We start from the raw sequence: 12,371 nt of genomic DNA, 5'->3' as shown, positions 1-12,371 counted from the left end.
CTGGCCGGTGGCGTTTGCTCGTCACGATCGTGCTCGATGTTACAACTCACGCACAAGTCTGGCAAGCGAGAACTTTCCATCTTAAGGGTCAGGCTCGATATTCAACCTGAGTGGTCACTAGTATATGTGAGACCCTAGAACATATTCTAGCAAATTAATTTCACTACCGCAGTGTAAAGACAAAGGACACTGAAATGCTGAACAAATTGCAATATCATCCACAAAGGGAACTCACAAAGAGGGGGGGGGGGGGGCTGGCTTTATAGTACCTTGAGTACGGAATGACGGAGACCAAAGTGCAAACCAGCCAATCGGGAGCAAGAGCAGCACCACAGGACGTTTCATAAATTCCATAAACAGAAATACCTTACCCAAAAATAAGGTAGAGTGATCAATGTGATCACGATTCCCACGTCAGCAGACGTGCACTCCCTCATCCAAATAGTCACCAGGCAGAACAGCGCTGAGCACAACATTCCACACCAATACGGCCCTGAACAAGTAGCCGCCCACTCGGTCGAGCAGCCGCCGATCATGCCCGGTAATGGCACGCTCACCAAACGTCAGACGTACGTTTACGTCACTGCACTACCGTCGGTCAAGAAGCCGCCTCCGAATTCCTCTAACCGAAGAGCCAACTACAAGACGACCGAAGCGCCAACTGGCGGTGTGACAGGAACACGGATTGCACCAGTAAGCGAAGATAGAAAACTAGCCATCATGGCTCATCCTCCAGCACAAATGGAAACACCACTCCTCTTCACCGCGGGCAGGGTAATTAGTCCACTTAACCTGGCTAACACGTGTCCTTAAGGTTTTCCCGGTCCGCGGGTTAGGCCGATGGTATTTGCTGAGCTCAGAACCCTCAAAATTGTTAAAAACCTACAAATCATGGGTTACGATTATTATTAGAACCAGATCCTGCCGAACCTCCGCCATGTCGAAGTTTTGCATGAAGATTCTGTCTCCAGCCCTAAGCTAAAAGGATCTCCTACCCTGATAATAACGTTTAACGTTTCCTCAGCCGATTGCGGGCTATTACAATATTTCTGAGCCCCCCCCCCCCCTCCCGGCTATGCCTACTGAGTCATTAATATTTAAAATGCCGGATAAGGGATAGTTCAGAGGGCAGGCAAGCACGAGGGTTGCTGATGCCACTCCATAGGCTTCGTACTGTTTGGAATTAAAAGCAAAGTTTATCAAGTGAATGGAACTATGGCACTTGCCTCAGAACTCGTGTGGTAAATTATAAGGGCAGCCTTAGGATTCCTATGTATCCTTTCCGGCAAAGGAGGGCCGCAGCTAATAGGGGGTGGTGGTGGTGAGTTGCTTGATATTGTCGAAAAAGAAACGCTTAAGGTCCGTGGAAACGAAGGCCAGTGCTTTATCACTTACTACCGCCGTAGGAGGACCAAACAGAGAAACTATGTTGGTGATGTGGTAAACAGTTACAGATACTGTTACCGCCCTAGTATGTAACAAGCCATAGGAAATGGGAGAAGGCCTTCTCGACAACCAGAATGTAACGGTTGCCCACCTTAGTGCGGGGTAAGGGCCACGTAATCAATGAAGAACTTATCCACCGGGTGTCGCTCACGTTCCGAACAGAGAAGGCCCTAGCATAGATAAGGATTGGCTTAGCTATTTTACAAAGTTCACGCTCCCCCACTAAGCAGCGAACACCCTTGGAAAGGTTTCACCAGGTGACATGATGCCGAATCATCGCAATAGTTTTGTGGGTGCCTAAGTAGCCTCCCACCAACAAAAATTAAGGAACATCGATGGAACCAGCCTACCTACTTCTCAGCAGGAATACCCTTGTGAAAGGTGTAACCTGGGACCATAACTCCCACCAAAAGCTGCTCACTCATGAGTGCTCATGGTCTTTATCTTGTTTACCTTATACCTCGCTAAAGAGGTGGAAAACCTCAGTAAGAATACTGCCCATAAGAACTACTGTCTCAGGATGGCTCACTATCCTCTCGGATCATCCGACTAAGTGTGTCAGCAGACATGTTATCAGAACCTCAAATAGGTGCCCTTCGAAACAGAAGACAGAGATACGGATGAACAACTTCGCGATCTTTCCTGTCTTTATAGGCCGAGTAAGGACCCTATTAGAGGACTTGGTTGTCAATCTCAACATCTAACACCCGGTGTTCCAAATAAAATTTAAATTTGTCGAGAGCAAGCAACACAGCCAGCGTGTCACACTCATGAACAGAGAATTTAAGTTCGGGCCCCGCCTGTTTTCTAGAGATGTAATTAACGGACGTCTTTCTCCTTCATCTTCCTGGAGCAAGGCCGCAGCAATGCCAGCATTGTAGGCTTCGATCTGGACAATGAATCATTCATCAAGATTACAGATGATTAAGACCAGGGTATTATTTATGGCGCTTTTAACTGCGTCAAAGGCGGGCTGCTAGCTTTCTCACCACACGAAATCTGGCCCATTCCTGTGCAGAGTGTAAATGGGGTCAACGATTTGGGCAAAATTAGGCACGAACTTACGAAAGTAATTTGCCATGCTAGTAAACCTAAAAATTTCGTATTTACCAGAGGGTGAATGATCCTTAGGCCAACCGTGCATTCATGCTCAACTAATTCCGTCACGGCCTCAAAGCGCTCCAAAAAGGGAACTTGGCGCCTGGCCAAAGAGACCTTCGACGGTTTAACGGTCAGACCTGCGTTCCGCAATGATGAAAACCTAATGAAGATGTTAAAGATGTTCGCTGAACGAGGAGCTACAAAAGGTCAAATCGTCTAAGTAGTTAGGGACACAACGAAACTTAAAATTCCCCAACACATGATCCGACAACCGGCACAGGACAACACCAATTGACAAGCCAAAAGGAACCCTGTTGAATTCGTACAGCTTCCAATCAGTACAGAAGGCGGTGGCCTGCTTGGAATCTTCAGTAACAGGTATTTGATAATACGCCTCATTTAAATCTAACACTGTGAAATAAGAGCCACCTGAAAACGATGTAAAGGCGTTGTGACACGATATTCAATAACTGGCCCGTAATCATTGTCTCGACACTTACAAACCCAAAAATCTGGGAGTCGTAAGGAGAAGTGGATGATCTAATAACACCCTTGTCTCAAATGATATCTGTCTTGGGTGGGGAGAGGCGATATGGCGCTTGTCGTACCGGGAGATTGTCAGTAAGACGGACATTTTACGGGATGAGATTTGTTGCAACAAGCCTATCAGTAAAGACATCAAAAAAATCACGCAAATGCTTAACAATTCTCGGTCCTCATTGACTTCCAAATAACTGACGTCAAATTTCGGGTCCCGCAGCTGGACAGAATTGATACCAATGGCAGAACGGCACGAAAACAGTGCTCTCTTTTCTGAAGAAGGAAATTTAAGGAAGGTGTCAAGAGCAAAGTCAAGCAATAGGCCAGTACACCAAATAAAGTAACATCCAAGGCTTAGTGCAACAGAAACTCCTAGCAATAAAAAAATGTAATCTGCCAAAAGAAACCACAAATAGTCAATTTCCCCTTTATTTACTCTACCAGAGGTAACTCTTGCTCGTTGGCGGTACGATATCTCTGAGAAGAAGAGCGTATGGGAGGGAATTTACAAATGTCCCTGAACTCTAAATACCAACTGTAATTAAGAATGGAAACGGTGGTACCGTAATCTAACAAGGCACAAAATGGATCCTGATGCAGACTAACGCAAAAAAAGTAGAGCGGAGTACCCTTGGCTGTGATGATATGGGCATAACCGGTCAGACACTTCTGCGAACGGTGCCCCTCCCCTTTTTCTGATGGTGTCAGCTACTAGCTCTCGAAGGACGTTCAACAGAACAATCCCACACCACATGATCGTTGGATCCACAGCGGAAGCATCGCCTCCACGATCACACCAAAGACAAGTTAGGACGAGTGTCATTAGGCGAGAGAAGACTTGAAGCTCGCCCTCCCCGAGCTGGACCACGCTGTTCATCATTAAACCTTAAGGCTTCCATCGAACCGATTAACTGATTTAATTCGCAAGATAACAATTGTCCGGTCCTTGGGCTTCATCCAATCTAAAATGCTAAAAACGACCTCCTGTACCCAACGGTCATCTGTAGTGGAGCAGCAGCATTGCTAATGCGATTTAGTTGGGGAAGCAAAGTCTCATTCGGTGCCTGAATGCGTCAGTAATGGTTCAAATGGCTCTGAGCTCTATGGGACTTAACTTCTGAGGTCATTAGTCCCCTAGAACTTAGAACTACTTAAACCGAACTAACCTAAGGACATCACACACATCCATGCCCGAGGCAGGATTCGAACCTGCGACCGTAACGGTCGCGCGGTTCCAGACTGTAGCGCCTAGAACCGCTCGGCCACTCCGGCCGGCGCGTCAGTAATGTGCCTGTGCTAATTAACCACGGGTATGTGATGACAACTTCTCTTCGATATTACGCCGTGTCAAATCTGACTATCCCAACCTCGGAGGACCGCAGCCAGACAATCAAAGGAGCTGCGGGAGAGCGGGTACAATAAACTGGGAATAACGGTATGAGATACCTGAAGAGAGTCAGCCTGGCGTTCGAAACGTACAATTAACCATAATACTCATTCCGCCTGAGCTAACTGATCGACTGACAACACTGATACATCCTTCAGCAGATACGTAATCGGGTTGTGGCATTTGGCAAAGGTGGAAGCCACATGAGCTTCAGTTTCCAAGGGAGTCCTTCATATAAAGTGGCCGGAGTTGATGATGCTGCCTCGTTATTACAGACTTCCTCTTACAACCCTAAGGTACTTCTTGAAACTAACAATTTCTGAACATCAACCTGTAACTTATCAACCGCCTGTTTCTAAGATTGACTAAGCTGGTGCCCCCCTAAATCAGCCGAACAATTATTCCTATGGGAAAGTTCAGGATGCGTTTGCGATAAGTATTTGTGGGTGGATTTATTGACAAAGGAAATTAAAATTTCAGTCGAGTCCCTGTAAGCCAGAAGAACATGTATAAATTACTACACCTACTTCGCCGATGCTGACCATGGTAATGTTGACCGGAATGGATCACGCCGACCCAGATTGAAACAAATATAACATATTTGAGCTAATATAAGACATAAACAGCAACAAATGACCTCTAAGGAGAGGACAACCACGCTATGCTACTATTGAAAACTCAGTGGACGCACCAGGATACGACAACAAATTAATGGGCGGGAGGAGGTGTAGGCTTTGTTCACAGAACGCCATTTGTTGCTTCACAATAGTCAGTAATCCTTTATTTCACAAGATATACTCTAAAGATTAATAACATACAAATCAATAGTGACTGTCTTAGATTTCACGGCGAGAAACAAGAAAGACCAAACTTACAACAAAGTATCCCTGACAGAATAAAAAGTTTAAGGGAAGTTAACACAGGTTACATAAGGCGGTTTTAATACCATTTAAGCAGTTGCAATATATTCTTTGTTTTACAGGACAAGAAATGCCTCTTAAAAATAAAAAGTTCAACACTCGTAAAATTGCAACTCGAGAGCACTTTAGGCACTCGTAAATTTAACCAGCCAAATGCGACTTCATTGCAATTATAGAAAGAGAATCACCATAAAATTTAACAACTACTTCTTAGATAGTAAACTTCAAACAAAAAAGGTGGTCTTATTTAGAAAAAAATCACACGTTCAGGATTACGACTAAAACAATGAGGGCGCCTTTTGGCATAAGCATTTTAGAAACCGATTGATATCTGCTTAAAAAAATTACAGATTCAGAATTTCATACAACTGGAGGAGCATTTTGAGATTAGCAACTTTTCAGTCACGAAGGTAACAATATTAAATATTTTGCAAGTTCAGTATTTTACAGACTGAAGCCTCTTGGGCATTAGAACTTGCTGAAAAGAAACATTAACAAAAATTTTAACACGTAGATGTTCAGTATTTCATCAGTCTGTTAGTCTTTGTCACAAGCAATTTTTCAAACGGGAATGACAACATACTAAAATTTACAGGTCCAGAATTACTATGGAAGATTTGGAGCGCCATTTGGGCACTAACAATTTCGGAACCGAAAGATAAGAACGGTTTTTAAATGTACAGGTTTAGCAATCTATAGTTAAAGGATTGAAAGATCTTCAAATCAAAGAATATTTTAAGGCACCAATAACAAAACCAGGACGTATTGGCTAGGGTGTCTTACGGTGGCGGACACTGAATTAAATCTCAGTTGCCTTGGGCATTAAACTGATCTTAATTCGATAAAAAACCTATGGCACAGTATCTGGCACTGGCTCCATTGTCACAGACCACCAGTTCATAGATTACAGTCATTAGGCGACGTGTGACATTTTTCGAGCCCTAAACCTCTGTGGGCTTTCAAACAAAATAAAAGATCTTATGGTGTGGTGGCCCACAACTATGTACCCTCCGACTCACAGTTGAAATATTAAAAGTTTTGGCTGGTTTCGTTGTCTAGGGGCTTGTATATATAGATGCCGTATTGCAGGCCAAATACTGCTGAGTCTACAGTATACGATAAGAATACAAACATGAATCGAATGGTCGAAGGTTTCTATCATCGGAAATTGGGAATTATGAATGTAACATATAAATTTATAAATGAAAGATTAAAATAAAATAAAATCTGCCGGTACTATCTTAACGACTTTAAATGATGAGTACGATAGCAGAAGTACTTTTGAGAATGCAGTATATCTCTGCAAAAGACTTATTCGTGTCGATGGTCCAGCAATTAAATAAAATACGAGTTGAATTACAGGGAAACAATAGATTCCTACTTCACGTAATTAGTTATGAACAACAACATAGAACTTGAGATATTCACTTCTAAACGCATACTACGTCTTCACTGTAGAAACCTCGGAAATATGGTAAGTTCACAAGTCCGAACTCCGAATTATTTCTATATCTCGCGACCATGCGCAAACCGCTCCACTCTTCCAAGTCCTTCCTCGCGACCGTTCGTCGCGCCTTCACGTCCAGCACTCCTCGCGTCCTGTGCGGTACTCCCCTGTCCTCTCTCCCGAACTCGCTTCCATCCAGTCTCCCCATTCATGAGCGCTGTGATTGGCTAGCGCGCTCGTGCCATGTCTTCAATCCAACGCACCCACACAAACACAATGAAACACATTCGAAATACTGGTTTTTACATTTAAATAACTTGAAATTAAATAACTATTCCTACGGCTGGACCATAAACACGCTCTAACACGCATTATTAGAAACATAAACAAATTAAATAAACATACATTAAAGGAATAGAACAAAAGGTAGGCCAGTAGCCTAACGTCTCTGTGCTTTCTAAAACACAGTAAATGCTTAACCAATTTCTCCATGAATAGTATATATCGGATATAAACAAAGACGTAGATTAATAAATATATTTATAAGCATGCTGCTACCGTTTTTTCGTGTAACTGTGGAGTACTTATGGCCTGACGCGATCGATAGTAATCGGCCACTTTGACCTCCAATAACTCATTTACTATTTAAGTTACATGCCTATAATTCATACCAATTTAGGTTTACACTAATAGCTTTCTAAAGACACATAGATCGACGAAATTGAACGAACGGTTTAGATTCTGGAAATTCGATGCTGGTGTTACTTGTATAATTTATCGTCAGAGACTGAACTTTAAACTAACAAATATATTGAAAATCTGAGTACACCATAAGAATCTGCGTGAAAATAATAGTAATGTACATGATTCTTTTTGAGGTATCATGATTCATCTGGCTACTATTAATTTATATACGAACTGTAAAATGTCTGCCATTAAGGTGTTACAAAATCCCATATCTTTGGCCCTCTCTGCGCACAGCGATACCAAGAGATTCCCTGCCATGTGCTCGATGGATCACGCTCTGGGGCTACCCCTCTCGTCCGGCTAACGTTCGGCACCACGTGTTTGCTGCTGGGCCCGGACTGGTCGAGCCGTCAGTGCGGCCACTGCTTCCGAACATAGAATATTTCCAGGGCGCCACAACTCACCCGTTAACTTACACCTCCGTAAATCTACCAATGATTTGTCGAATCTCTGCCTTGTAGAACCGCTGCTGTAACGCGTTCCACAGGTGCATCAACACGCAGTTAAGCAGGTGGTCATAATGTTTTGGCTCACCAATGTCTTAGGTGTAATGAGAGCAAGAACAGAAAATGAAGTAATTATAGAGTTTGTTTGGGTGTAATAGTCAAATAGATACAAATGCATTTTCTCTACATACGAAAAGAGGAAAATCAAATGAAACTACATGGTTCCGGATAGCTGGAATGCGATAATTAGAGCCTCTTAACTCGGCCAGGAAGGAAAACCTGGAAGGACTGAACCAGTGGAGATTTTACATACCTCATTCACTCCACACCAATTTGTTTTACACAGTTTAAGCAAGAGAGCCAGTTAAGCCCTTTTTTAAAATTAAAGGCCCAAGTAATGAGACTCATTTAAAATTCAATGCTAATTTAAATAATTTACAGATAATTTAAAATTAACTTTAATCCAAGGTACTAATGTTCTTGAACGAGAGACACGGCCTGTCTAAGACACAGAATGGAATAAGAGTAAAGTTGAAATGATGTGTAATGATGGCAGATGTGAACCTAAACAACACTAACAGAATACATCAGAAGCGCCTTAATCACCAGATGTGGAGACTAAAACTTTACTCGAACTTTACTGAAAGAAACTAAAAACATATTTAAGTAGATGAGAAAAATTTCAACAGCAATATCTAGGCAAGATAATTTTGTGCGCAGAAACACACATCAATTGAAGATTTAACACATTTTCTAGTAACACAAGAATAATTAAGTAACAACATTTTAAGTTATACGTTGGAATCTCAACGCACATCAAAATTCGCTTGAGGCGAAGGCCACAAACTAACGAATACATGTTCAGAATTATTCTAAGTATAAATTTAACTTGAACAGGAACATTACATAGTGCGGGTGAGGTTGGAGGAAAGAGTGCTAACGACAGAGTGGCGAAAGCTGCTGACTGTATGCACTCCAAATGACGTAGACATCCGGCTAAGCAAGTCGGCGGGGCGTAAGTGGGGCCAGATCGTGGACAACAGTTACCAGCAATGGAGTACAAAAGATTATCGACAGTTCCCTGCAGCACAAATAAGTTTAATTAGAATTCCAACATCTAGTCGTGCATAAAATAATTAACACTTAGTGTAGAATTAGTCTGAACCTTTACCAAAAACCATGACAACCAAAAGATTTAAGAACCATCTACAAATATTTAAAAAAATAATAGTTGCAGCAATAAAATAGTAATATCAGTTTTTTTTTTTTTTTTTTTTTTAGCAAACCACTGGAGCAGCCATAGCGGTTCGGAGAGAACAAATGCGCCCTGAGACAGACTAAAATTTATCAGAGACACTTAAATAAAACAGACGCACTACATAAGTATTGAAGTAGCATAGGCTTTTAGCATTAGCTTAATGGAAATCAGAGCAACACAAGCAGATTATAAATAGGGCAATAAAATATCAAAACCGGCACACATTCTGGCATGATCAATTAAACATACGATGTAACTGGCAATACTGAACATTTCACTGTGCCCCAATACCAATTATTTACTTTAAAAATCAGAATTGATGGGAGGCGGATAAGAACAATATTACGCATAGACTAATGCACACCGCCAACATTCAAAATAAGCTTTCTTCTAGAATACGACGCTTTACACTGGCTAAAGGTTCACAAGCTCCACGGATACGTAATGTTAACAAGTAAAACAAATTATGAGGACAAATTAGCCTTTGAATCAGTCTAAAATGTCTACCAGATCTTGGAATCTCATTGCCTTTCGGATAGCACGGAGCCACAGGCATACATACTCAACAAAAGGAAGGAAGACAGACCAAAATGACGATGAATACTGACCTGACAGCTCGGCGCTCTTCTGATAAACCACAGCACAAGCCACGTCAGTACTCAATATCTTAACACGGGGTAACATGACCCCATTATTGGCGTCCGCCAACACCTAACACCACGGGAAAGAAACCCCACAGAAAGCTTCTTACAGCTTCCTTCCTCAGCTCTTACTGCCCACCAAATCGGCCACCACTTCGGGAGCCGCCTCATCAGAGGGCGCTGCACATGTCAGTCAATGATCGAAGAATAGTGGTATCGAAACATTACGAAAAACCCGCCAAGGCACAATACCACTTTTTAGAGCTGAAAAATCGATGACGTATACAGGGTGAATTATCTAAGACTTGGGCCCACAAATATTGCGGGAATAGAAAGTTGTATTGTTGAGCAATTTTCACAGAATAGAACCTCACTTTTGCTCCTGTACCATTTCACGAGGAAGTGATATGAGTCAGGGAAGTGTCCTACGCAATCTCCATTGACATAAGTTCCATCCCTATCACATCTCTCTCTAACAAGAGCTCCATGGAAACGATTATGAAAATCATGTTAACTTCTCTACATGGGTATTAAGATAGGGTACTATAGGTGTGCCTTGTATCTTGTTTAGTGATGAAGCGACATTGACCAGTCAAGGCCAGGTAAAACGGCGAAACATGGACTATTGGTGTGTTGAAAATCCACGTTGGCTTCATCAGGTGGAACGTCACCGTCCATGGAGTGTAAACGTTTAGTTTGGAATAGTGAACCGTAAGTTAATAGGTCCGTTTCTCATAGACGAAACACTGAAGGCGCACTTCTATCGCAACCTCTTGAAAGACCATCTTCCACAAATGCTAGAAGATGTTTCTTTGCAGATTAGGAGGAACCTGTAATGCCCATATGTTGGTTGTCCAACCCGCACTGAACGAAGTACTACAGCATGTCTTGACGAACTGTTTCCAGATCGTTGGACTGGACGAGGAGGACCTCTACCTTGGCCGGTTCGTTTCCCCGTTTTACGCCTGTAGACCTTTTTCCTGTGGGTAAAGCTGAAAGACTCGATTTACAAGGACATACCAACTACACTAGATGATACGAAAGGATGTATTCTGCATTCTGCTCAGACATCTCTGTTGAAGTGCTAGCACGTGTACAGCAGTTCCATACCAGACTAGAAGAGGGTATTGACACTGCTCTTTGAACCGTGAATTTACTTTCAAAATCTTTTCTTAAAGAATTTACTTTATTTACTAGCGATTCATCAAGAACATTAACACATTTAATCACACTATGTGAGCGTGGAAGTAGTTGCCAGTGTTTAACTGAAGAAAACAAATTTCTTTCAACAAGGAAATTTTATTCCTAAAGACCCTTTCTTTTTCAAAAAGAAAAAACAGGTTTAAAAATTATAATCAGAAAACACCCTCTAAATATAAAGTTACAATTTATTCAGAGGCAGAAATAAGAATTTTTTTTTTTTTTTTTTTTTTACAGTATCAGCTTTCGGGCTGTGAACCTTGAAGCTCTCTTTTAACACGGCCGTAGTCACGACCGCTCACAACAACCTCTGAAAGACTACTGGTGCAAATCTGCAACACACCAGATTACTTTAAACTAAAAATTTTAACACCTCACACAAACACATAAGTTATGCACCCCGTAGAAGGGATGGAAATGGTACAAAACACTCACATCAAAAAAATTACTTGCCACCGAAAGTGCAACTTGTTTTTAAAAGAAAACTACGGTGGAAGGGTGGCAACTTTATATACTAAAATGACTATTTAAATAAAAACCCATAAAATGCGGTCTTACATAAAATATACAAACATGCTCTACATTACACATATACCGCCTCTCAAGATCATAGGTAAGATAAAAACATATTTCAGGAGTCCGGCCTTCACACCTTAAACAATAAATTCGTTAACAACGAATCCGACAAACATGACAGAGGCAGCTATTAACGTACGGGAGACCGACAGACACAGACAGACACTAACTGCCTAACAAATGCGGCCGAGAGACAGACGAGCAAGCTGGGGACGAGACACTGACCAAGAAAAGAAGTGGAATTTAACAAGTAAATGAAACAGCATATCACGAATCACTTAACTTCTAATAAACTGCGATGTCTGGCGAAGACCTCGCTTCAGTCTGGAACCGCGTGACCGCTACGGTCGCAGGTTCGAATCCTGCCTCGGGCATGGATGTGTGTGATGTCCTTAGGTTAGTTAGGTTTAAGTAGTTCTAAGTTCTAGGGGACTGATGACCACAGTTGTTAAGTCCCATAGTGCTCAGAGCCATTTCAACCATTTTTTGAAGACCTTGCGCAGCCTCCCCCTCCCCCCCAAACGCTCTCCCGAAGAACCGTCCGCTGCCAGCCGCTTCAACGGAGGCAGGAAGGTGCGCCGATCTCCGGTCTCACGGCGTCGCAGCTCGCCCCGGCCAGACCGATGTCGTGGGTCGGCTCCTGTTGCTGTCGTGTCAGCCGC

This window comes from Schistocerca piceifrons, chromosome 4 (genome assembly GCF_021461385.2).
Source record: "Schistocerca piceifrons isolate TAMUIC-IGC-003096 chromosome 4, iqSchPice1.1, whole genome shotgun sequence".
Classification (NCBI taxonomy): Eukaryota; Metazoa; Arthropoda; class Insecta; order Orthoptera; family Acrididae; genus Schistocerca; species Schistocerca piceifrons.
The sequence above is the reverse complement of the archived record's forward strand: the minus strand, read 5'-3'. Positions refer to the sequence as shown.